Here is a 27,036-nt window from a genome sequence, read left to right on the forward strand (position 1 = left end):
CATTTTAAACGGCCATCGCGTGCGCGAGATTCTCGCGAGAGCTTTCACGCTTTTTCATTAATGACGAACAATTTGTTTCGCGGACTCGAGGAATCGCATAATGGAACAAGGATTCTGTTAAGAGGACGCTCAGTCAGTTGCTTTACAGATGTATATATATTTTATCAGCACTTTGCTCGCCGTTACCACCGGCGTGCATTACTCAGCGGACATTATCTCGAGCGAGCGCCTCAGCGATTTCCTCGGGAATCGGTTTGTGCAATCTACTGCTTCTTAGCGCTATCGCTTTACTACCATCGACCATCGTCGACCGATATATTAAATGGGCGAGCGACGTTCGCAGAATAACCCGCAGATCCGGTTTCCCTTCCGCTATCGTGGCGATTTCAAATGGGACGCATCGAAATATAAGCATTTACTTCCAGCATTCGAAGTAATATTACAAGCTTAGGCCCGGGTATATCAGCTTTGAACGGTTCCCGATGCTAGTTTAGCAGTGAATATCCTGCAAGCGAACGGACAGAAGAAAGAGAGAGAGAGAGAGAGAGAGAGAGAGAGAGAGAGAGAGAGAGAGAGAGAGAGAGAGAGAGAGAGAGAGCGAGAACGGGGTTGGAGCTGCCATTCTGAGTAACTAGAATCTCTATTTGCAGTAGGATTTTGGAACTAAGCCCAGGTTTGCCCAGACAGATGCACCCACTTGCCGCCCTTAATAGCGTAGCTTACGCACCGGTCGCACCGATCGACCGCCAAAGCTCCAAGTAACGTTGCGCGCTTCCTTTCACCCGCCGATCGTTTCACCCTCCTCGGGAAGAATAGAGTTGAGCTTGATTGTTGGGAGATGGACTCTCCGCTACCGAGGTGTAGGGAGAACACCTACTCTTTTATTTCAATCGCGCTCTGCCGTCCCCCGAGATTCGGCGACAGAGATTAAGCGCTTAAACGATACCCAATTGCATTAATACCGCGCACAAGAACTAGACTAACGTACTAATTACGTTATACGTGAATATCAATATTAATGAGGTCATTTATGCGAAGCGACGCAAATGCTACGATTTAAGTCATTAATTGCTCTTGAAAATATGAACAAATTTTACTTTAAATTGGATTAAGATATTACAACAATAAAAAAGACGAATAAATCCTCGTTCATAAGTATTCTTGCTCGATTTGGAAAAAAACTAATCTCTTTTGTATCGCATTTATTTACGTATGAGCAGTGTAATTAAATATTTTACGCGTCCGCAGATCTGGGAGAAAAAATTATATATATTGACGAGAAGAATGCATTTTAGTCGAACACTGATTAAGCTTGAGCTTTCTATCATGTCAAGTCGACATCGTCCGCCATTATCGCCGCGCTATCCTCGTCTCCTGTAATTTTGCATTTCACAATGCGGCAACTGATTAGAACGCCATACATCGCGGGCTCAATTCGCGCGCTCCATGTAATCATCGACACGATGCTTCAGCCGGAGGGAGAGGAAAAGCGGAAGGGGACGAGGTTTTACGGGAGTGCGTCATATCCGTGCAGCTTCTATCCGCACAATGCCGCTGTAACGAGATGATTACAGGCGTCGTCGATGCTTTCGGGATCCTGTGGATCAGCGAGCCCCCTCGTCCCCCACGATCCGCCCCGCCATCCCTTCGAAACGGGAAACCGAAAATACCTGGTATGAAGTGCGCGTGCTGGTAACAGATTCCAGTGTCTCGATTTAAGTGAACGCGTAAACGCCCGCGCTCGTGCTCAGATTTGTCGAATCTCGACATTGAACGAACTTTCGTATTCCGGCTGCGTGCGTCGTCTCGCCATCTTCCCGGAAAAGATTTCGTAAAGGGATGATCTCCCGAGTGGGTAGTATTTGTAAGATGAAAGTTCCGACAGCTGTTCCTGCCATGTTAAACGAGAATTGCGTGTAGATAGATACAAATACAATTTCGAAATGTTCTTTGTAACTGAAAAATGCATGCGCGTGAGATATCCTTTATGATGTAATAATGTAATATTTTTAGCAGCAATTTTAAATATTTACAAAGATTAGATAGATTTGTCAAAACTTTTTCCCTCAATTTTTTAATCAGGATATATCACGAATTGTTTTCATCTGGTTTTCAAATACGCCGCTTTTATGATAGATACCGATCACGTCCCTTTCAAGCCGGCGCCTCTGCTGAGGGCGAGGAGGCGAACTAAGAAGCGGATGGTGAATGTCGCGAGAACTTGAGAATAAAACGGAAAGCCGTGCTTTGAGGGTAGCGACAGCTGGCTCATAGTTTCGTCGAAATCGACGGCACCGACCTGTGCCGGAATCGTCGCAACTCACTCAGAACCCAGCTGACGTTACGACCCTTACAAGAAGTCTCGCGCTACATTCCCCCTCCTCTTTTATATCTCCCGCACCCTTGATGTCCGGGAGAGCCTACAAAGACCTCCACTTCAGCAGCTGGTGATACGAAATAGCAAAGACTGTTTTTCAAATAATATCCTTCCCAACTTTTCGAAATTTATCGTTGAAACAATTGTTGTCTCATCAAAAATGCTACACCGCTTCCCTAATTGTTTTTAAATATTATATTTACATTTTGATCTAGCGCAAATTGCTTTTAATATTTAGGCAACGAAGCCTCTCTATTTTATACATATACATACATATTCGAAAAATCGATCAATTTGATACCGTTCAATAACAGACTCCTCGAAGTCCATTCAAGAGCTTTCTAACCGCATGATTCCATATATCGACGCTTCCATCCCATAATTGCGAGTACGTCCCTCGAGTGCTCTTGCGATAACGCTTACACCAATAGCACGGTTGCATTGTACATTAGCAGATCAAATTCCGCAGTGGTTAACCGAGGCATCTACGATCCTCCCGTCGTCGTGAGACAAAGATCCTCCGGATCGCCTTCGTTACAATTGGAACGTTGAGCCGGAAGTCTAGCGCAACGGACGAGATACCGGGATGTACCCTCGGTCCGGGAATAACTCTATCTTTCGGCCGTCGTTCAATTATCGGAAAGCCTTCAGTTTTGCCGACTACTTTTATCTCCGCTCGCATTTGCGCACAAATCGACATCGGCAGCGGGTTTCGCGCGACTCAAAAAACATTGTCCGCCTCGATCCGGCAAGAGGAGCTTGGACGCAGGCACGGTTGCGCAAACTCGATTAAAACGAGCGTTAAGCGATCGAGCGCCCGCCCGCGGGGGTGGAAAGCGCACCGCTTAATAGGGTGTGATAGATCGGGTAAATTGCATCGGTGCTAATGGGATTGCACGCGATGGTGCTATAACCATTACCGCGGCCGTAGAGACTGGGTATCCATGCCCCGAAACCACCCCATACAGCAATCCTGCCGGTCGGTTCTATCTCACCTCCTACCTCTTGTCTGCCCACGTCCCTCTTTATCTGCCTCGTCCTATCCTTCGTTTCCTGCCTGTCGCTCGTTTTCGTTTCGCGCCGCCTTCTATCCCTCATCTCGTCCATCCTGCTTACTCGTCCTGCACCGAATCTATCCCTTTCCTCTCTTTGTAGATACGATAACGCTGCCCGATTTAATAATCCTCCATGACCGCGACATCCTTTTTTCCGAACAAAAGTCACTCACAAGCCGGCGATTGCACGGCAATGCACGGTCTCGCATCCATCAGAATCGATCGGCTTCAGATCTTTATCAAATGTGACGTACGGTCCGAGCGACCGATCATGCTTCAAAATTTCGACAGGCTCCTGGAGGGCGAACCGCGTAATCGTTTTAGAGGTAGTTTGAAATTTCGTGCCAAATTTATCAGGCTTTATCTCTGTCTCTCTTTCTCTGTGTGTATGTAATTTTCCCTTGCAGATAAAATTCCGGCCCATCGGTAAAATTAATATAATTTAACTATAAATTATGTTAAATATCGACTATAAATTGTATTAAATGTGCATAGAGTGATCTCGTGTTAACGACGCGAGAAAACTAATTATCGTGCTATTAAATATAATGTATATTATCTATTTATTATCTAAATTATAATTTAATCGTAATCATGAAGCTTTAAGCTCTATAAAGGAAACAATGTAAAATTATTTTAATTTAAAAAAAATCTAAAATAAATCTAAATCACTCCCACAAATATTTTGTCACTGTGTGTTATAAATTCTTTAGAAATTTATTTGTTTTAAATATATATAAAGTTGTATATATTATTTCTTTAAGATAAGCACCAATTTAATTCCAATCAGAGATGGACCTCGATAATTGTTTACCAACGATCTAATGATTTTGAACTCTGGGAACAACCGCGACAGAAACAGAATTTAACCGATACAGAAACGTCGCGTCGGCATCCTGGCAAATATTTCCTGCTTCAACAATTCCATTTTATCGTGACCCCAGCACAGGAGGTTCGCGAATAGTTGGAAAAATCAGTGTCACGACGTGGATGGAGAGACTGCGAGGGTTACGACAACCCTCTCCCCCCTTTCATCTTCACCGTACGATTGATTTCTCCCGATGCAACATAAACCTGGGTCGTTCCCTATGCTTCCGCAGAACGATGCCGACGACAAGAACAACGAAAACGACAAAGAATCATCGATCAGAACGATTCTCTTGCTCCCTCTTGCTCCTTCTTGCAATAGGTAAAAGAGCGATGACGAAGATGGAGCGCGACAGAAGGAGAGACGACGAGTTTCATTGACATTTAGCATGACGAACAAAAAGCGCGGACGACGAGGGGACAATGCCTGTCGAATTCTTTGTCCCGCTCCCGCAGTCTACGGTGGATTTTTAATAACGGCGCAAAAATAATGGAGATACCGCGGCGACAATGGGGCGATGGGTCTTCATTAGAGGGCCCGCGCTGTTCGTGATCAAATACTTGTCTAGCGGCTGCCGTAAGCCGTGTCGCGGTGGTTGCAGCTGCGTGATGTAACGAACGACGAGGGGAACGGGAAATTTTACGGTAAAGATCATAGCGCGGTCGTAGTACAGGCGTTTTGCTGCCTGTCGTGCCACCCCCTCGCGCGCCGGCCATTACTACGCTTGTACGAGTTTTCCAAAAGCGCGACACGAGGGTAATTCGAGTTCGCCTTGGGCGCCAAACCGAACTACCCATTACATGGTATTTGGTCGGTAAGGTTCGCACCCTTGGTGCGAAAACTGCCGAGTTAAATATTGCCTGGAAAAATTAAAACGGAAAATGTTTGCTTAAAGAAATATCAATACTAATAATTTTTTCTTCGTGTGGTGAGAAACACTCCTGGATCGATATACATGTACTTTTCTAGTTGTTATTTTTAGGATATAACTGTATATTATTGTCATGCAAATGAAAAATTAAAATTAAGTTGGAAAATTATATTTTAGTTGGTAATTCTTGAAGGGAAAAGTCCAAAATTATAGTAGATAGAAATTCTTTCTTAAATATCCTCCTACTATATTACTGTTAAAGTATTAAATATAGATGATCGATAAGGAAACGAACGCGATAAGGGAACGCGATGAATAATTTTATCTCACTCCGTTTAAATCGATTCCGTGTCATGCTACTGTTATTTTATACATGCTGAGGAAAATTAACGTCACTTTGCTAGAACGATAATTGGACAGAACAAGCGTCTGCTGCATGATAAAAGCTTTCTCAAAATAAGTGGCGGAGATGGAATAATATTTAAATGATGAAGCAAAGCACAATCGAATGTCTGAATTAATTCTAACTGCATTATCTTTGATGCCGATTCTCACAAAGGATACAAAGACATTTTTTTATCACTTTTAGAATGTAATGCGTACTAACGAAGTAGTAAGTCTTTATTGTTTCTGAAATTGCCTGGGCAGTTGTAAAGATAATATTCCGCCAATATACTGTGATTGTATCTCTCTTTCTCTGAGAAAGACATACACAGTGTGCGATGCCATCCGCGCAAAATCCCTCAACCCAGGTCAGATAAATAAATAGCAGGAAGATTCAGCAAATATTTGTATATCCTCGTGCACACCTGAAGAGACGATCGGAACATAGTATTCATTGCGGATGCTTGTCACTCTCGAATTTTCATCTTGTATTTCGCTATTATTGAATGCAGAATGAATATAATTCTAATAGATAATACATTTCCATTTCATAAAATCATATGCATAATTTATTTAAATAACACGCACCTGGTTTGTATAAAAAAGCAACCCTCACTTTAAGAAACTTGAAATAAAATTCAGTATTAAATACAAAAATCCTATTCATGCGTAAGTTGTAATAAAAAATATATACAATACATAACTTTTTATATATTCTAAATCTCTTATTAATTCTTTTTTAATAAGAATAAATGTACAGTATTTTTGACGAATATATTTGTTATCTATATCATAATTATATTCGACTCGCAAGATATTGCTCCCGCAAGATATTTTTTCCCGGATGCAAAAGATAGAGACTGACATAACTAAGACGCATACGCCCGGAAAAGGACGTAAACGGGAATTATGGTGCGTGTGAAGGGGATTACACAGACCGGCATATCGCTACCGTCACACTTAACTTCTTGTGAGCTCGCGACGTTGCGGAGGGTGTTTGTTAATTCATACGGCGGTGTCACTGTAAAGCGTCGTCTTCGCAGACTGAAATACACGGTTAGTGGTATATCCCCGCAGTATATTGCATTGCTCGTGAACCGTACATATTTCACGCTTCTAAATATATCTCAAGCGAAGAGATCCCGACCGCATCTGGAAGTGTTACCAAGAAATATAATCTATGTAAAAACGAGTTAAACTTTTAACGTGTGCGATTCTTGATTTTTTAATCGTAAAGTCGCGTGATTGAATTCACGTCTCGACGCGATCGCTATATTTATCTCAGGTGTTTAATTGCAAAATTGCGTTTTAAAATTCAACGAATGCAGAATTTTGGAATTATTAATTTGTAAACGAAAGGTTTGTAAACCTTTGCGCACGTAACGATCAAATGTATAAATTATCGAATTATTGATAAGCGTGCTCGGCGTATTGTTGACGCGGCCCCCGAAAACTTTGATGCCGCGGTAACTCCATGTCAAGCCGAAATCTCGGTGGATATTACATTGACGCTGCAGATTACCGGGCCGAACCGTCGTTTGCTCAGTACATATTACGAGCCACCCTCATTCTCGGTATGTCAAATATTTAACCGAGTTTCAACGCGGAATATCAAATGGTGCGATCGATAGAAGTCAGCGGCTTTAACGTCGCGCGACTTGGACGTCGTCGGTTACGCGCACACGAGCGTCCCCCCCGATTTGCCTTCCCTTTGACTTTTCCTCCTTGTAAGCGAGCTACCACCCTCACACTTTTGTACCGTCTTTCTTTTCGGCTCACGACTTTCTCCCGGGATCATAAACGTGCGCGAGAATTCGAAATATATATTCGTCCCCAGGCAAACGTATCATTTTACGACTTCTCCTGTGCACGGCAGAGCACCGATATAATCGCGATATGAATTATTTGAATCGGCAAAATCTAAGAAGCGAACCGCATTGAACTGGTCGAGCAGCCCGAAATGAATTCTAAGAAGAGAAATCCACGGGAGAGCTTTTTCCTGCGATTGCTCAAATATCCGCGAGCTCTATTTGCATTCAAGTCTCTTTATTATTGGATGTGAAATTTCATATGTCTGAATATTTCGCAATATCCTTTTTATAAAAATAGATTTATGCATTATACGATCCATATTGTTGGACAGAACAGTGTAGTCAAAAACGATTTTCTTTTAAGAAACAATAGAAAATTTGGTAAAAATACTTAATGTAAAAAATACTTTATTATATAACTTGTTGCCTAAAAAAGTAAAAAATACAAACAAGAAAATAAAAAGAAATAAAAGATAATGCATAAAATTATTTATTATATCTAAAGTAATTTGCATGAAACTTATTTTGCGTTAAAATGTAAGAGAAACAAATATGACTTTTCCATTTAGAAGTAATGGAAAAAAGAGACGCATCTTTGTCACGATAAAATCACTGTCTTTTAAAACTTCCGGTGAAAATCAATCGATCCTTATCCTTACATTTATCCCTTCCGCCTCTCTCTGCGTCTTCGCTGGGTGGCTGCCACAATACGACCACTCAAGCGTGTCACCCTGATATCTCTCTATAGTATCAACGACCTCAACTACTTCTACGTCATCTAGAATACATTGAAAGTACCTAAGACCACGAAGTTCGCTCAAACTCGTAACTACGAGGGAGCTCTTCGAGATATGCGAGTAACCTATGAGAATCTAAGTATAAACCAGTTATGCTAAAATAGAATCAACCGCTATGGTTCGCCTTCGAGCAATGTTGAGTATCCCAAGTGTTGCCAAGTAAAACAGGCATTTATATACGAATGTCAAATTAATAACATTTATGCTTGAAATTGCTTGTACAGAAGTTAAAAGCATTTAACGTTACAATCGTAAAATATAAATTCGTAACACGATAACAGGAAATACCTGATACGTATACTATATACGTTTAGTAGAAGTACTTACATTAATACAATTTACAAGGTTGCAGAGGATACCTTTTCCATGTTAATAAATTCTAATATTTCCTCGACACTTATAACAGCGGTAATTTCCGCCGCGTTCCGTGAAACAATTTTTTAACAAGCGCTAATTTATGCCACGAGGTCGCGACACGTCCGTATCAAGCGTGTCTTCAACATGCGGACAATGATTCTTCTCACGTAAGGATTACGATTTACGTCGGCACGTGCTCCTCGTGATTTCTAAAGCCGTCGAGGGCAAAGGATAATGGTCGCGAGAAGAGAAGCGCGGAACCAGCGACAAGGATGGCAAAAGGAGATGAGAGAGAGAAAGATCACAAGGAAAGACGAATGGACCGGCAAACTTGGTGGTTTCGACGAAGCCGAGGGTCTTCTAGTCTCCTTCAGCTTATCGATTCTGGAAGCCGACTCGCGGGTGGTCTCTCAGCGTCTTCCCGATCTCACATCGTGCTCTTCTTTTCTTTGTACGAAAGACGGCACGAAAATACACAGACACTGGTCCGCGAACTGCCCCCAAGGGGGAGTGGATCCTTCCACGTGGGTGGCTCTCGCGTGCCCGGGCCTAATACGTTTCTAATTGAAATGTTTGCCGAAAGGCTCCGAAGGTTGGCAAATAGTTTAGATGGATTCTCGATAAACTGGATGCACGAGACAGGCGATTGTTAATTTGTGCGACTAGTCAAAAAATCGATTTCCAAGTTTGAATTTTGACACAAGAATTTCTTTTTTTCAAAAATAATGTTCCCAGAGATCAATATAAAATGGCATTAACGCCGAGACAAGACCCGCAAATTACATTTGATTCGAATTACGGGCGAGAAAGCGAAGTAATAATACGAGAATAAAAGCGAAAAACGAAGTCACTCTCGCGCGACGTTCACGACCTATTACGACTTCAAATGCGGATATTTGAAGTCTTCTTTGATCCGGAATCTTCCACCTACAAGGAAAGTGTCTCCAGTCAGCGAAATGAAAGATTGCGAGGGAGAACTGTCTGCCTGCCATTCGCACCGCCCGTCCTCTCTTCGCGTCTTACGCGCTGACGGGAGAGCATAATCCAGCTTAACCGATCGCAGCCGTAGCGCATGATGGCACGTGCACTAAAGGGATGTTTGTCATTGCCCGTCGGCTTCGCATCTTGCGCTATGCGTAATTGATTTCGCGCTCGCTTCGTCTGGCAGGCAGCGACGAAGTCGAAGCGGAGAGAAGAACGAGTAGAGACATCCTCGTCTCCTTTCGAATTACCTCGCGACACGCAGCCGCACAGTCATCGGCGTAAACGACTTACAGTCTATAATGAACTTAAACTTGTGCAATCCTCCTCGATCCTATTCTCATTGCAACGTGTTCTACAAATATTCATCTAATTAAACTCCCACACATTATCATATAAAAATTATATTTTTATATAACATATTAATACATATATCTTGCACAATTTTTTATTTTTTTCTTCTCAGACAAAATTTATTTTTTTTTATTGATATCGGAATCTGAAACGTGATTTAATTAATGTTAAAACACGAAGCGGAATTTCTATGAAATTTGCATATCGCGAGAAGAGTCCACAGTATTCCAAAAGTCAAAGATATACAAATATAACTCGAAGCGCGTTCACCATTTTAATCGGAGACCGAAGACGGCGCGCACTGTACTCTCGATGGTGGTCCAGGGCGCGCAGCGCTCGGCGATCGCGTGCGCTCTCAGAGACGCTTAGATCCCGCGCGACAAATTCTCAAGCGCACCGCTTCGTAATTGCGATTTACGACTGCGGCCCTCGCTCTCTCGCGGCTTCTCTCTTTCCCCACCGGGCCCTTGTTCCTACCTCCTTTCCAACGGGTCGAGCACTTAATGGCGTGTTGAATAACGGATTTATATACGGGGCCTGAAATACGCGCCGGGACGCTCGCGATATGCGAGACGGACGTGTTTACGACGCCGAAAATACAAATTGCATCGCGCGACCGCTTCTTCGGGCGTCGCAAAAAAGGTCCTTCAGCGCGACGGATTCATAAAAAATGAAAGACCGTCCCCTACATGCTTCATTAGGCCGCTGGCCGATGAGCGAGAGAGAGAGAGAAAAAAAAGAAAGAAATAATTTCGGAGTTTCTTGTTAACGACGTTCAGGAGTGCGTTATGTCTTGTGTATCCGGTTGCCGAACAACTTTGGCAAGCTAATCACGAATGTAAATAGTAGGATGAACCCCGGTGGAAAGATCTGTCTAGTCGGATAATTATAGATTGCGTTGCGATTATTTTAAGAAACTTAATTTCGTTTCATATCGGTCACGTACATCTTGATACGAAATTTTCAGAACGTAGTGTTTATTTAAATACAACAGCTTTAAATTATTAATATTTGAAGACATACGATCATAAATATTCCGTTTTCTCAGCCTTTCTCAAATGCAGTCTAAATCATTTCAAGAGAAACATTTTAGCGTAACAAAAAGTGATTTGATTATAATGCAGCAATAATATCAGAATATCACAACCCTTTCTTGGGTTTACTTAGGTATAATCGATTCCTGTTTTTACCAGAAATGATGAATGCACACACAGAGATTCGCAGCATCGAAAAAGCCGGCCTCCAGCTGCGTGTGGCTGCCACCCAGACTAGCATGTAGAAGAATGAATAGCCATAACTAACGCGCAAAACATCAACGGACTCTAAATCATTTATATAGACGCTAGAATTTATGAATCTTTGTTTCTCCTCTTCATTACAACTAATATCGCGCGTATAATTTAGAAAGATAATCTGCCAACGGAAGATACCGTAAATCTGAATCTCAAATATTAAAATGACAGTTGCCAGAATCTTTTCACAAATGTTTGACGAATAATTCATGAAGAAATGTACAGTAAGACATTATGATTTATCGCTTGTTCCCGAATACTTGTCATTCGGATAGAATATCGAAAAGACTCCGATCCAAATCGTAGGAGTAATTACGAGAACACACGATCGGAATATCGTACAGTTATATACAGGAAACGTAATGGAGGCATGCAACGTGGAGCGAGTCGGCCGAAGTCGGAAACGAAGCATAAGAGAAGAAGCATCGAGCACATAGGAAGAGGATGAGGGTCGGGTGGACTCGCCGGCGTGTAGTTGGCAATCGAAGGAAGCGATAAACCACGAAGACAATGCGAGTCCTCCATTGTCGGAGCCACAGAGTCTGGAGCGGTCGGTTCTCCTTGGAGAAGATGAACGGAGGAAGAAGAGGGAGAGAGAGAAATCCGTAGGACAAGCAGAAGGAATACGAGAGGCAACGTCGCGAAGGTCCGCGCAAAAAGTAAACCGACCACTGCGGCTCTTATTGTTAGTCCTATTGACTAACTTCAGCATTCGCTGCCGGTTGCCCGCTTTCCTATCCCCCTGCGAACCGCATGCTTCCCTATCTCCCATCCCCCTTTCGTTTCTGCAATTAATTAGCTCTCGACTTGCGGCGATCGGGCAAGCCGATGTTCGGCGAACTTTTAATCCCGACCACTCGTGATTTCTCTCTCTCTCTCTTTTACCTTCCCGACTTTCTCGTCATCGGCAGAATCCGCTAGATACTCTTTCTACTTCTGCATCTTCGGCGTCCAGTTGCACCCCCGTCTCCTGGTGCGCGCGCACAACTCTTTCTTCAGGAAGTCGCCGCGTATTTCTTCCAGTCGAACCGTGCGACATGTGCTCATCCCACTTGCGCTTCTTCCAGAACGCTTTTTATGCATCGAGGACGAGCGAACTAAAGATCCAAGCTACATCCGCGTAATTGCGAAGTGCAATTTTTTTGTTTGAGCATCGATCACGAGCCAGAGATTGTCGGAGTCGAAGAGAAAATTTCTACGTGGTCGTGTAAAATCTCGATTTATTTCAATTTCCAGCTCACATCTACGCGAAAGTAAACCAAGGGTGGATATTAATTGAAAAATTGGGGTCGAAAGTATCCCGGCATTCGACGTATTTATAAAAGTTTTCGGAAAGTCTTACTGTTTCTTCTCTTTTTTCATAATATATTGAATATCAATAATGAAGGATACTTGACAAAATTTTTAATTAATATTCTCTAAATTTGAATTTGCTTAATAAAATTTACGACAATTTATATTATTTGTTACGATCTCTTATATATATGTATATAAATACAAAAAATATTACTTTCAATCGTGACTTTTTCTATCTCAGAATCGATTCTAAGCTAATGAGACACGGATATGAGTATAAAAATATGTTTTTCGATATCCGTAATGCAATTAAGCTCATCTAGTCCATCATGTCCAGACAACCCCGGGAAAGGCGGCCTATCCTTGGACCAAGAATCTATCGATTATCCCGAGCAAGGATCCATTTGGAACCATTTCTCGCTCGTCCTTCTAAGGAACCTTTCGTCCCCTAGACCGTATAAATGATTGTCTCCGTCCGTTCGCTGCCACCGCAAGCGTTTTTCTCCATCGCGATCCGGTCCCTTCGCTATCCACTCACCCCACTGTCTCGAATTCTCCGCCATACGGATTTGTCCTCGACGATAATCGACGGGCGGATACCGGCTGAGTCTTGTGCATTATCAATCCCGAGTAAGATCCCGACGACAATCGCTGCCACTGCCGCGAGGACGTGCCGCAAGAAAACCTCCGGAAAAACACGTCTGTACGTTCGAGAAGATTTCCCGTTCGAAGTGAGAGACGGGAGGTGGAAGGATAGAAGCGGCCGTCGCGACGGCCCAAGGAAGATGGCTGAAAAAAGGTGAAGCGGTCGTTTTCTCGCGGAAAATATGATTCCCTTCCGGCACGAGACGTTGATCGAGAATCCCTCGATTAGGAGGGTTTCCTTTCCTTTTTTTTTTTCCCCGACGTACCTCTCTCCTCTCGAAGGGAAGAGATTTCTCGGCGCTTGCCGCGCGTGAAGTTGGTAAAAAGGAAGAAGGAAACGGCTCATTGGTAACGTCCTTGCAAGTTTTCCGCGCGAGAAGGGCAGAAACAGAGAGAACGGAGAGAGTTTGTATTCCGTTGCTGAAAAATACCGTCGCATTGTGGCCTTCTGGGAAAGGATGAAAACTTGTGAGAAAATGTAGCGTGTAGCTGCGCATCTCGCTTGGCCATAATGGAGAGAAGCGATTTATGGCTGTTATAACTCAGGTATACGCTAACCAAGTTACCGTCATCGATCGTTGATCGCACGATGGCAAAAGTCTCGAAGGAGACAAAGCATCCGTGCTCACGCGACGTGCGCTTATCGCAGGAAAGTAAGGTATCAGCTAATGCATTATACAGTTTTCTCGTTATATTTAAGCCGGAAAATTTGCGTGGTTCGCTGCATCCAAATTTTCTACTTAAATCGCGATTTGTTTCCTCCGTGTCTGCTTACGAAAAGAACAAAGATATAAAGTAGAAAATTACGATTCCGTTTTACAATTTGCTCCCACGTCGCTACAAGTAATTTCTCAAATCTGTAGACGTAGCAATTATAACATTTTTCTCCAGGCTCGGGACCGCTAATAACTCATCGTGCAGAGTGAAGCATTAGCGAATGCTCTTCTCTCAGCGAAACATGTCTTCTGCGTGAGAGCTGTGCCGAAAAGAGCATCCGGGATGAAAGAGAGAGCGCGAAAAGAGAGAAAGAGAGAAAGAATTCTCGTCCTGGTTCGGGTTCCCACCGTCGCGAAATTGCAAGGATGACCCCGGAGGTCGCAGGACTAATGTATGCGAACGTATAGTTCTTTACATGCATTGCCCTACCTCCCTCCCCTGTTCCTCCCGTCCTTTCGCCGTTCTTCCTCTTTTTCTCGTGATTTCTTCTAAACGCTGGTTCTTACCGCATACTTGCGGATAAACGTAGTCAATATACTCTTTTACAACCTTTCACACCTCGCACTTTCCACGGAACTTCAAGTAAACCTATAACTGTAGTAATCTATAGGAAGCTATAACTCAAGTAATCGCGTCAATATTATTAAAGTATTTTACCATGAAAGAAGACTATCGTAACGAGTTTTATTTGGTAATCTAAAGAAATTGTGCGTGGGTGTGTGTCTCCTAATTTTTATATTAATCATGTAATTTAAGTAATCCTCGAGGAATTTGAATTTATATTTGCTTGAATCTTTGTTCAGAAATATTTATATTTTCATCGGATGAATTATATTTTTAGAATAAAACTGTAAAAGTATAATTTATCTAATAAAAATATAAATTCTTTTGGACCAAAATAAACTTCCCACACTGCGAGTGCAATTATTACGACCATTATCTATGCATCAGGCGCCTCGCACTTACGCTGCAACCGCTCTGTATCAAGCCTAATTTTCGAGGATCCGCTTTTACGCTTTGCGAGCCGCCTCTCGCGACGTAAATGCAATACGGCAGCCACGTAAACGACGTGTCATAAAACGGTGAGTCCGATCCAGTCTGTGCGACCGCATCGCGCTCGTTTCGAACGAGCCGTGCGATTATCTCTCGCGCATCTCGCGTAACACAATTTGTAACAGCGCGGCTCGCTTCCATCACGAGAGAGCGGGACGAACGAGCGTACCGGTCACTTTCCATGATTAATGACGAGGCCTGATGATTTAGTGCCCGGTTACGCACGCGTTACGCGCGTGTGCTGGCTCACGCGCGCGACGACGATCGCGTGACTCGACGGAAGAGAGGCCTCGGCGAAAAATGCCGAGTCGATAGCATTAACAATCCTTTTGGCAGCGTGGCATCGACCCTTCGGAAGATCGGGAGTATCTTCGGATAATATCCGGCGACGGTGGCAAATTACCGGTGCGCCTTTCGGAGTCCGATTTCGCGGCGAATTCGTTATCGTAACGTTAATCGATCTTATCGGCTACTTAAATCGCGAATATTTTTCGAACGAAACGCGTCCGATTACCTTGAGCTACGACCCTGACGAGAGACCGGCGCGTATCGAATGTATCGAGCGTTTAATTAAATGAATACCTACAAGGCACGCGAACGTTAACTCCGAGGAACGGGGGGGGTCGAATAAATTTTTCGCGCGAAAGGATATTACCAACAGCCTTGAAGACACTCGAGACGTCTGCGCGATATTACATTTTCCACTCGACGTTTTCTTCCCGGTTAATTGCCTCTTCGATGATCGTGCTTTTACGACGCTCATTTCCTCGAGCGTCACGGGCGTTTCTCGTTATTACGGGAACCTCCGTATGACGAGGGATGACGGACGTTACTCGTTCACTTCGCAAAGTCATTTATCACGAGAACGTTGGATGGGTTGGAAAGGGTGAAGAAGAGCCTCGCTAGCGTTTTCCAATGTCTCATCGGCACGACTCGACTTCGTTAAAACAGTCGTCACCTCGCTACTCGAGATAAAAGCAGCGACGTGCGAGGACTCTGCGGCAGTATCGCGGGGAACGGTATAACGAACGGAGAACGCCGCTACGGATTTCGCCGATCGGCTTAGACTGAGCCAGCGTGAGCCCGGTCGCAGCTGTCGCGTCCGGAGAGCGGAAACTCTCCCTGTCGTTCGGAATCCCAGACACAGGAGCTAGCGCTCCTGTTGCGACGCCTTCATTACTTATGCAAGCTCCACTTACAGACCGTTCTGAAAGCCGCCCCACCTTCCTCGTCGAAGAATGCGGTGTGTGCTCGCAACCCCTTGTTCAAGGTCGGCCCACCGCGCGGAAAAGCGCGCCTCCCGATTCGAAAGCGTCCTTTTCCTCGATTTTCCGCTTGTTTTCGAATGCCTCGAGAGCGACGAGGATTTCTCTCTTCGTGCGCGCGGATCGGAAGAGGGCTCTCCGCTAAACAGATGCCATTAAGCGGACCCTCGCCGAACGGAGAAGATGTAGCGATGTCTAGCGCTCCGCCGATCGGATTTCAAGGTAAAAGTGACGCAGCTGCCACCCTTCCCCCTTTTCCCTCCCCCTCTCCCCCCCTTACTGCAGTGAATTAGTTATTTCTCCGGGATGGGTAAAACACGGAATGACGATGAGAACACTGCAGATGTACAGGAATGAGAGAAAGAAGGGAAAAGAGAGAGGGAGAGAGACATAATACGCGACAAAATTAAAAAAAAAAAAAAAAAACGCTCAACGATGAAACTTATTTTCCGTTCGATAAAATCTCGATGGCGTGAGCAACTTGACAGTCTTTGTGAATATATTTGAAAAATATCTAATATGCAGGGTAATCGTAGATCGACGATAATTGCTGAAACATGTAACAGGAAAAAGGCCGGAAATCAAGGGAGATCGGTTCTTTGTTCTGGCACACGTGCTCGTGCTTATATGGTTCCTGCCTGGAAACGAAATGTTTCTAAGAGTCGCTAACGGAGAAGCGTAGCCACAAAGAATCGTCTTTAACGACGATTCGACGGAACGAGGGTGCGCACGCGGTTTACGTCGTTTTCTCGCCGATATTGCTCATAAAATCTTAATTGGAGTAGCCTCACGGCACTCGCTGCTAAAGGGAAACCTCTCTGTCAAAATTAATCTTTCTTTCTTCTCTCTTCTATCGACTTATCGATTTTTTAATTATGTAACATTAAATTTACATACTTTCGCTGGTAAATCGTGAATATCCTCAAAATATCATTTTTCTTTTCATTAATGCTCACAAATGGCCAACGACAGAACATCGAACCGATACTAGTGATAATTAATTCACGAACCGTGGAAATAAAAATAGAAATAACCGTCACTGGTATAACCACGATCAATGATGCGTTGCAGAATGATTCGATCGCGTGATAACTCGCGATCGTCCAACGTATCAACGACTTGTTTTGCGAAAGAGGTTCTTGCTTTTTTTGTCAAGAGTGTCGTATACTTTTTGTAGAGCGGCGTAATGAAAAAGCGGGAGTATAAAGATATCGCTGTTGAATAACGCAAAGTGCTTGTCATTCATTTTGATACGTGTAATAAGTTCTCGACAACATTTGAACAATTTTACTGCTGTAAAATTAACTGGAATTTTTGTTACATTTTGCATTTTATGCGCGAATAAATTCGAGAGTGTCCGATAAAATGAAAAATATATAATGTACGTATTACTTCGTAGAGAGGTTATTAATCTTGAACGAAATCCATTATGGACATTAAAATTGGACATTATCAAAAGTGTCCATTTAATGTCAAAGTATCAGATATTCACGTATCGAGTAATTATTACAGGATTGAAAGTTGAACGTGATTACTAATATAGAAATATTAACGATCTTTTAATTAAACGACACGAATTTATACAAGTAATGGCTTTTTCATAAAAAAAAAAATTGTACGTATCCAAGGAATTCTTCTACACAATCATGAATCATAGCATGTTTAAAAGTATGTGTACGCGCGCAATATATTTAAACCGCGCAGTGATAAATGGCAGTTATATTCTTCCAATAAAATATCCGATAATTTATGCAGATGAAATGTACCGAGAAGCGTATTAAAAATATTGGCTCATTTTCAGGAACGGAAGTGCCCGAAATAAAGTATGCACTTTGTCTCATCCATCGAAAGCGACGAGCTGCCATTAATACCAATCGCCAATACATAGCGCGAGAGAGATCGATACTGCGAACAATATACCGTATATATCCCTTCTCCTGTCTCTTCGTGGATAATGGCGACTATAAAATTAAAGTTCCATCTCTCGGCACGGCTTATTACTCTTTCCCCTTATCGTAAAAATTTCCTCTCTCATTACCAGCCATTTGCTTCATTCTACAAATGATAACGATTTTTTTTGAAATAAAAATCGTTTCGCGACAACTTACATAATCGATGAAGCAGACTTGTTAAAACGATGCAAAGCGCTTAAAACCAGACGGTAACAAAATTATCCTGAGAAATCATAACGTCGCATCTATTTTTGCATTACTTTCCAACTAATAGCATTAAACGTGATGAATCTCTCTCTCTCCCTTTCGTCTTTCTCTCTCTAACAATTATGAACTTTGGCGAGTTTACCGCGATGATATTCCAAGTCTTGAATTTCATCGTCTTTACTATCGTATGTCCTCGAACGAGAGTTACAACGAACTTGATTAATCTGAAAATCAGGCACCAATTTTCAGAGTTCTCTCAGCGCAGTCATCGTCCGACCAATGAGAACATTTCACCTGCTCTATAGCGCGACTCCGTCGCTTGGTGACGAAAGTTGCGTGCTATTGTTTAAGTTTCACAAAGGAACAGTGGACAACGGGAAGGAAGAGATCGCGAAATCTCCTCTTCCCAAGGGCAGGAAAGGAGAGAGGGATGGAACTTTCCCGGACGCTCTCTCGATCGTACGGGTTCTTTCTCTCGGAGGTTCTTTATTCTGTCGGCCGCAGACACCGAGGCGTATGATTCATAAGAACGCGATCTTCCGAAGGGTTCGGCTTTCTTCTCCCGCTCTTCTTTTAGGGCGGGTTTCCCCCTCGGACTCGCCCGCAACAGATCGATCCCGTCGATCGTCGCGCGAACGTGCGTTTCTTCGCAAACAACGCCGAGACGACGCCGAAGAGATCTCTCGCGAAGATCGTCGGGGAGGGGTCATCGACGAGGGGGAGGAAAGGTGCCGGGAGATAAGGGCAAAGGCGGCACGGGGCGGATGAAAAATTCGTAAACGCAACTCGCGCAGCTCCATGAATATTGCATCGCGAGCGGTGGTCAGTATGTCCGACGTGGGCCGAAACATTTCCCGCCGCGAAAGGCTCTTAAATTATTCCCGACGTGTCTCACTTCCCGGGCCTGGAAGCGCCATCGTCGAGGCTCCAATCTCGCGGATACTCCCCGCACCTAACCCGCCGGGCGTTTACATCGCGCGGGGATTTTATGATAGCCGTTTCTCTTTCGACGTACGCGGGTATTACATTATTCGGCGTCGAATTGCGCGCGCCCAGCGCCTAACACGGGATGCTCGGCACGTACCTCAGCTTTGTTAGCCCGGGATTTTTAATTATCCTTGCGACATTCCTATCTACCGTATATATCCGTTGAAACACAAGCCGTGGAAGATAAAAGAGGATATCTTACGTTAGGCGTGCCGCTTTGAATATAAAAATTATTCGGAGATGTAATAGCAGACTACCATAAATCTTGATTTCACCTCGCTTTTAAAATTACACGGCAGAGTAGTTGGGAACGCGATACGAATCGGATTTGATACGAATCATTTTATTAAAAAAAAATGTAAATACAGACAGAAGCGTATTAACAATAATATTCACGAGCGTAAAAAATAATGAGAAATTTTTAAATATCGTATATTTTACGTGTTAGATTGTATCGCCAACAATTAATGTATAATCACGATCAATAGGAAATGAACGTATGGATAGAGTAAAGGGGACACGCAGACGTTGCTATATATGCGTTGCCATTAATTCCGTTCAATCATGATAAGCCAAAGTCAATGTGTGCGGACAGTCGTGTCAGACATTAGGGTCGCTTACGCATGAACTGTCTGTGCAATTATATGTGACACGGGACAAACCCGCTATCGTCTCTGTAATGGTCAGCCAAATCACAGTAGCATGGATACCTTGAAGGACAGTCGGGGCTATTGTGCTAAACTAAATGCAATATCAGATAAATGCCAGAATGCGAAATACATGTCGGGGAATTGCAAGCGTTGCAATGAGCCAAAGATCACTTGGAAAATCATCGTAAATTAAAACTCCTTGCTGTGCTGTAATAATATTACAAAAATAAAAAAGATCTACACGATCCTATATAAATGTCCCGACAGGCCTCACTTGATGCTTCTTCCCCATCCCGCCAACCTGCGGGACGCTCCATACCCGGTTATTAAGCTGTGAATCCTCGACATTCTTTCGTAATCTCACGATGGAGAGAGACTGCGATGCCTGGGGATTCGGGGCCCCAGGGGGGCCACTGCTCGTCGCGACCGGCGAGGGGAAAGCGGCGGAAGGGAAATAGACGATGTGGATAGTACGAGAGGAGAAAAAAGTTACAGAGAGAACGGCGTTCTCTCTACGACCATTAAGACTAATTTGCGTCAAATCGTATTGGAACGCGACAGCGACTTTTTCGAGAGGAACGCGGCGGCAGTGGAGGTACTTCAGGAGCGGCGCCAGCACTCGTCGGTGCCCGCGGCGTGTATGTCCCACGTGTTGTCTACGTGACACGAGCAAATTGTACCAATTTCCTGCACAAGCCCCCTCCTTTTCTTACGCACGGTCCGCCCGCCCGCCCTCTCTCGTTGCGCCCGCCTTAACGCGCGCAGATTTTTATCATCTTTCGAGCACGCATGCAGTTACTTTAACCCTTAAATGACGTGCAACAATTTCAAAGACCACTTCCACATTGTTCATCATTTCCCCTTCGCTTCTCAAACGAGATAAAAAAAAAAACGCAACGTTGATTATTAATTTTTTTTCTCCTTATTAATAAGGCGAATAATTAGCGAATCTCGCTTCCATCCGTACTCTTAATTTCCCACGGTAACAAACAAGTACTACTTGTCGATGCAATGATTTGACGATAAGAGGAAATTTTTAATTGCAAATACACCGCCCCGGTAATCGTGCTCGTCTCGCGATTGCAGATTTTCTCGCGATAAGAGAATTGATGTGCGATGATCCCGCTATAATATTATTTCAGGCAGTTTGAAATTAAAGTTTCAACAGCGTATCACGGCAGCGGCAAATTTTACGCTAACGAAGTAAATGATAACTAGAGCGAGCGCACTAATAAAAGAGCGATAAAACGGCAGGAGGCGGCGGGTGGGTCCGAGTAATTATGTTAATTCATCTGCTGTGGTATGTAAAGTAAAATGCGCGCAGCGCGATGCTTAACGGGCGCCGCTGTGATATTCGTTTACTCCAATTAACTTAATCGTCACGTACTCGGCGCAGATATCGGCGATATGAGTTAAGGAGATTGTAAGACAGGAAGCTGCGTATTAAAATTATGGTCATTAATAGTGTATCCCTTACTCGACGCGTAATTTTTAACCGTTATCCCGAAGGTAGCGGCGGCATGATTACCAATCTGCTGGGCAAAAGATTACGCAGGGAAATTGATACGCCGCGGTGATCACGCTGGTAGTTATTGTCATCTATGGTCGTTATGCGTACGTGCGCTGGAAGCACAAACCGGTTAAGAGATGTCTTCATGGCCCGTCATCAAAGTCTCATGTAAACGGGCGCATGAATCTCATGATAAAAATTCTCATGGTTACGCAAAAAGAAGAGAGCCCTGTAAAGGTATTAAAGAATCTTTTATGGAAATTATTAATCACGACGTGTGTGCTGAGAACGTCACGATGTCGTGCCTCATTAAAACGGTGTTTAACATTTTTCTATTAATATCGAAACTCGGGTAATTTCCTGGGAATGGAGAAGCGTGCACGGATTCGACAAAATTTAATGCCACACATATATCACAAACACGTCGCATTTTATTCCTAGAAATTAGTTATATATATATATATATATATATATATATATATATATATATATACAGTATATTGCATTACATAAAAAGAAAATATTTTCTCGAACGTTTCTGACACAAATTTTATTTACCGGAAAAGATTTTTACGATTATCAGAACGAGACAGCATTCTGCACCATTGCGTCCGCGATCTCCGATAGCTGTAAAGTTTATGTCGCTATAAAGCGCACGAGAGTGAATTTTTTTTTTATCAACCACTTCTATCATACTCGAGCGCAAACGAGCGGAAATACGAAAGCTGGAAAACGAAGAGATAAAATTTTCGTAAAATTTATCATTCGCTGTACGTTGCATATTATTTCTTCACCCGAATATATGAAGAAAACGCGGGCAATCATGTATGGAAATTGGCGGAATCGGTGGCATCTTTTTATTCTATTCGCAAAGAAAGACCATCTGGTCATTATCCGTAAGAGCTGTAATTTTCTGGTGTAGATTTTTCGCGCCGTGGTTTTTCTACGCAAATGCTTATTTTCGCTGGTCACTCGCGAGCATTAATATGAAACAGCTTTGGATAATTTACTCTGCGAGTAAAAATGCGATCGGAAAAAAGAGACGGACTGCGCTTGAAAAATTTGTACGCGCAAATGTGGCTTCGCGCGCTCACTCGATCAAAAATTAAAATCCTATTCTAATTGGCTTGCAATAATTATCGTGCGATCACGAGAGAAAGAAAGAGAGAGAGAATAAGAAAACGAGAGTTTCGACGCAGGTGCAGATATCGTTTCGAAGTAAGTACTTAAAAGATTGCTTTTTTATGTAACGAAAGAAGGTTTCCCTGTAATTCCCCAATTTTTTCTTCCTTTTTTTAATAGAATTTAGCCGTTGAGACTAGCGAGCGTGAAGAAATTAAATGTCGACCCCTTCATCTGCGAACAAGTGCTAGTTTCACAATTACTTTAAACGCGTAGCTTTATGAAGGGCATTTTCTCCCTTTTAACAAACGACTTTTACGAGAACCAGCCTTTTCTAACGGTACTTGGCGCCAGAAAGATAATAACCTAATGGGCGCGAATTTGGATAAAAAGTAATCTGCGTTATTTAAATCATAGAGCGTAATTTGTTTGCCACCCTTAACGCGCAAGCACGCACATCGTCGTCGATACGCGGAGAATGACGTCGAGGACGACGCGTGTGTAGGAAAGAACGGGAGGCTATTCCATTCCTTCTCAGCAATTTCCAATAAATCTTTTGTCCGCGAGACACGCACTCGCGTCTAGGGGAAGAGAGATACTAGCCCCCGGGAAGAGATTGCGTCTCGACTTCCCGCTGAGAAGAGAGATTTAGGGTCCCCTAACCGAAAATTCGCGCCAGCCTACGCGCGACCCTGGCATTATATTTTCATTTGCGAGGCGCAAATTTCGAAATCGCAAACTGGCGGGACACAATCGCACCACATAATACGTAAATGATAGTCGCTTCCAGAGATATTCCGGCGAAAAGCCGGGTCCTGGAATTCGCTTCTAGCCGCGTTTAACATCCCTGGACTTTGCATATCTCTTTACTAAATATTATTCGCATGACATTTTAAGCGCCTATTGTGTTCGTTCGTTGAATATGAATTGTATCCATCTTATTAATGTATCTTATGTGGATAAAAAAAAAGGAACAAATTATTTAATTATCAAAAAAATATTACAAATATTCAAAATATTTCGAATATTAATGTGAGAGATAAATCAGTACAATTTACTAAAGATGAAACATAAAAATGTTTATCTAGCGGATATAAATAGTAATATTCTGTACTTTTATGAAAATACTTTTATTAAAAAAAGAAACAAATTATTTAATAAAAAAAAATATTACAAATACTCAAAATATTTTGAATAGTAATGCGAGAGATAGCCCAATACAATTTACTAAAGATGAAAGATAAAAACGTTCATCTAGCGGATAAATAGTAATATTCTGTTATGAAAATTATGAAAATACTTTTTATTAGATCCGTTCGAAATACATACTAAATATGCAATTTTCTACTTTTCATCGCACGTGAAGGAGTGAATCGTTTTATATTGCAACGGTAAATGTTTGAATTTCGTTTGGCGTTTTTCAACCTTGTAGAATCCTTCGCACGATCCATCTGTCCGGCGTTTGCCGTCTTCGGTACAGCAAGAAAAGATCCGCAATACGAAAAGTGGTGCAAAAGGAAAAGGCCAAGTGTACATGGAGAATAAGAAAACGCGGCCTTTAGGGAAATAAATACTAAACATACCTCCGTCTCGTTGCCGCTTTTCCGGCTTTATTTCACTCGACCGGGTAAAACGCGTTTTTCCGGGCTTTTCGTGAATTCGAAAAGAAACGCTCACCAGTAGACCGCGCTTGCCGTTTGGCGAGGAGGATGTACGTCTTATCGAACGGAAACGTCGGAGCCACCGCGAAAAGCGTCCATTCCCGACGGCGAAGTGATAAAGTTCCTTGATATCTCTTTGGAAACTATGTTTCGCGCGGCACAACTGTGGAAAGTGTGTTATCGACAGACGATCGTTACATCTGTGAGAGTCAAAGTTTTCCTTCGCAATTTCTAAAACGCTCGACGGAGAGATGAAAAGTCCGCGGATAGAGAAAAAAGAACCGGGAAAAAAAAGAAGAGAGAGAGAGAAAAAAAATCGAGAAAATCTATGGGCGACGGGTTTATTATACTCCCGAATGTAAACTCACCTACCTCGTTCTCCGTTCCCGTTGGGAATCAAGCGGGGAAGTTTGAACGTTAAGAAACTCATAATCAGAGCGGCTAGAAGCCGTAAGAGTACCAACAAGATAAACACGAACATGAATGAGATTGCGATTAAAGGGCCATTGTCTTATATTACGCGAGGCTTTCGCAATCACGAACTTTGTTAATAGGCGTCCAAGAATTTGTACCTTTATATCGTGGAAGATGAAATCATGGAACAAATTTAATTTTAAGATTGGACATTGACTTTTACATTCTCTCTCCCATATCTTTTTTCAACCAACAAAATCGGAGAGAGCTGCCTTAATAAACTCAACAATGAAGATCCAATAAACCAACATGGAAACGCAAGATAGCAATCGAGACATGGATCGAGAAATGGACAAGACAGGTGCGATGAAAGTAGATTTCTTCCCAAGGAAGAAAGGAGCGCGATGAAACCGAGCGTTCCTCGTCGCATCGTCCACGATTGCAGTAACAATCGTTCTTCGTTTCAACGGCAGACTCGCGTTGCACTAAAGGTTACTCTAATGGCTCGTACTCCGCCGAACGACTGCTTCGAGATCTCGAGGACAATGGGAATCCATTAAAATGGCCGTGGAGAAATATACGGGTGGAGAGTGCGCGTCTTCGCCGAAAGAGGTGAAAAAGATGGCGGTTGTTGGGACGCGACGAGGAGGAGACGACGATTTCCCAACGAATATGCCGAAAGCTTTTACCGAACAACGGAAACAGGCGAACGGAGATAGAGGAGTTGTCATACCGGCATTATTCTTTCAAGGGTTTTGCAAATCGAGAAAAAAAGCGAGAAACCTTCATCCCTCATACTTTTACGCTCACATTCGACACGTGCGTACGGTGTCTGTATATGATAAGAACTCGAGACGAGGTGCATTGGCGATTCATAGTAAGGGCTACTTATAAATAATCATCCCGGAAGAATATATTCCCGCGAACGGAAAAATGATGGCATAGTTTGAACAAAGCATTTGCCGTATTTGCAGGAAGGATTTCGCTTACGTGGTGCGCTTAAATTTACGACCCTTCGCTACCGCTCGCGAGAATTAATATCTTTCTCGTGTTGCCACTTTAATAGTGTCAATGAAAGAGATGCGTCATAGCACGAGGAAATATACGAGCGTGTAATTTTGAGTATCTCTCTTTTATGTACGCTACACTTGCTTCGATAGAAAATAATGTCATTGAAGAGAACTTTGGAAAATATTCTTACATAATTATCGAAAAATGTACTAAATTATTCATGGAAGTTGTAAATTAATTTATACTCTCTGTTAATATTTTGTAAAATATGTTCATCAGCCTGTGTCTTATATCCTACTCGAAATGGCCGATACAATTGCTCGCTCCGTCAACAGAAACTTGCTCCGATTTAGCCATATCGATTGTGCTACCCGAGTGGAAACAGACACTAGCTACGTGCTCCGCTTACGATCTTTAGACTGAGTAGCTCGATTAAACGCGGGAGGCGTTTCTTCTCGGATTCCATTCGGCGCGTGGTAATGACTGTAAGGACCGTCGTTTCCTGACTGTCGAGCTCCGGGAACTTATCTCGTCTTTCGACGCCACGGCGAGCGAGCGAGAGAGAGAGATCGAACGACGTCGTCGCTGCGGAGACGAGATTAATCGATGTCCCGTCGACGTCGTCGTCTCGGTTTTATCGTTCCAACTATACCGCGTCAGATCCGTTCGAACGCTTTGTCAAGGAGAAGTTTTGGCAGCGGCAGTGTGCGCGTCCCTCGTCTCCGAGGAAATGGAATATCGTCGATTCGGCTCTCGTGTCAGCCACGACGAACTTTCCGTACTTTCCGGCCAACTGCTAACGATTCCTTCCACCCCCGCAAGCAGAACTGTTGTCTTTGACACGGGACCCGTCACTCTGTTTTCTTCGCGAAAAGTGACAAGTATGTAACGTTTATTCGAAGGGAAAGAATCGCGCTAGAGTACAAAACTCTCGGACACGGGCGGAATCACGCTTTAAGGATATCTAGTCCTGATATAATGCGATTCGATAAATTTGCTACATCTATATATTGTATATATGTGTGTGCACGCATCAAGAAAGAAGTTCCGCTCCATTGAATTATTTAACGATTCCCTATCAAGATGACGACATTATTCATTTTTCCCGTTAGACAACTCTTCTGACAAGTTCCTGAAGGAGAAACGCTCTCGATAAATCTCGTCATCTTTCCGTTCAGTGGAATTACCACTCTTTGATCGGTACGATTTCTCTCAAAGAATGACATAAGTCTGATCAGCAGTGCATAAATATCTTCGCGAATAACACGCTACGCGAAATGAAGGCCTGGAAAGATGATAGAGTTGATTACACGACAGAATTATGCGGTAAGAGAGAGAGAGCCAGATGGAAGCTGCTTACTCTCATTCGAGGCGGGTATTCAAACGGTATTAAAAATGA

The sequence above is a fragment of the Camponotus floridanus genome, unplaced genomic scaffold (genome assembly GCF_003227725.1).
Source record: "Camponotus floridanus strain SB8 unplaced genomic scaffold, Cflo_v7.5 scaffold30, whole genome shotgun sequence".
NCBI classification, from domain to species: Eukaryota; Metazoa; Arthropoda; class Insecta; order Hymenoptera; family Formicidae; genus Camponotus; species Camponotus floridanus.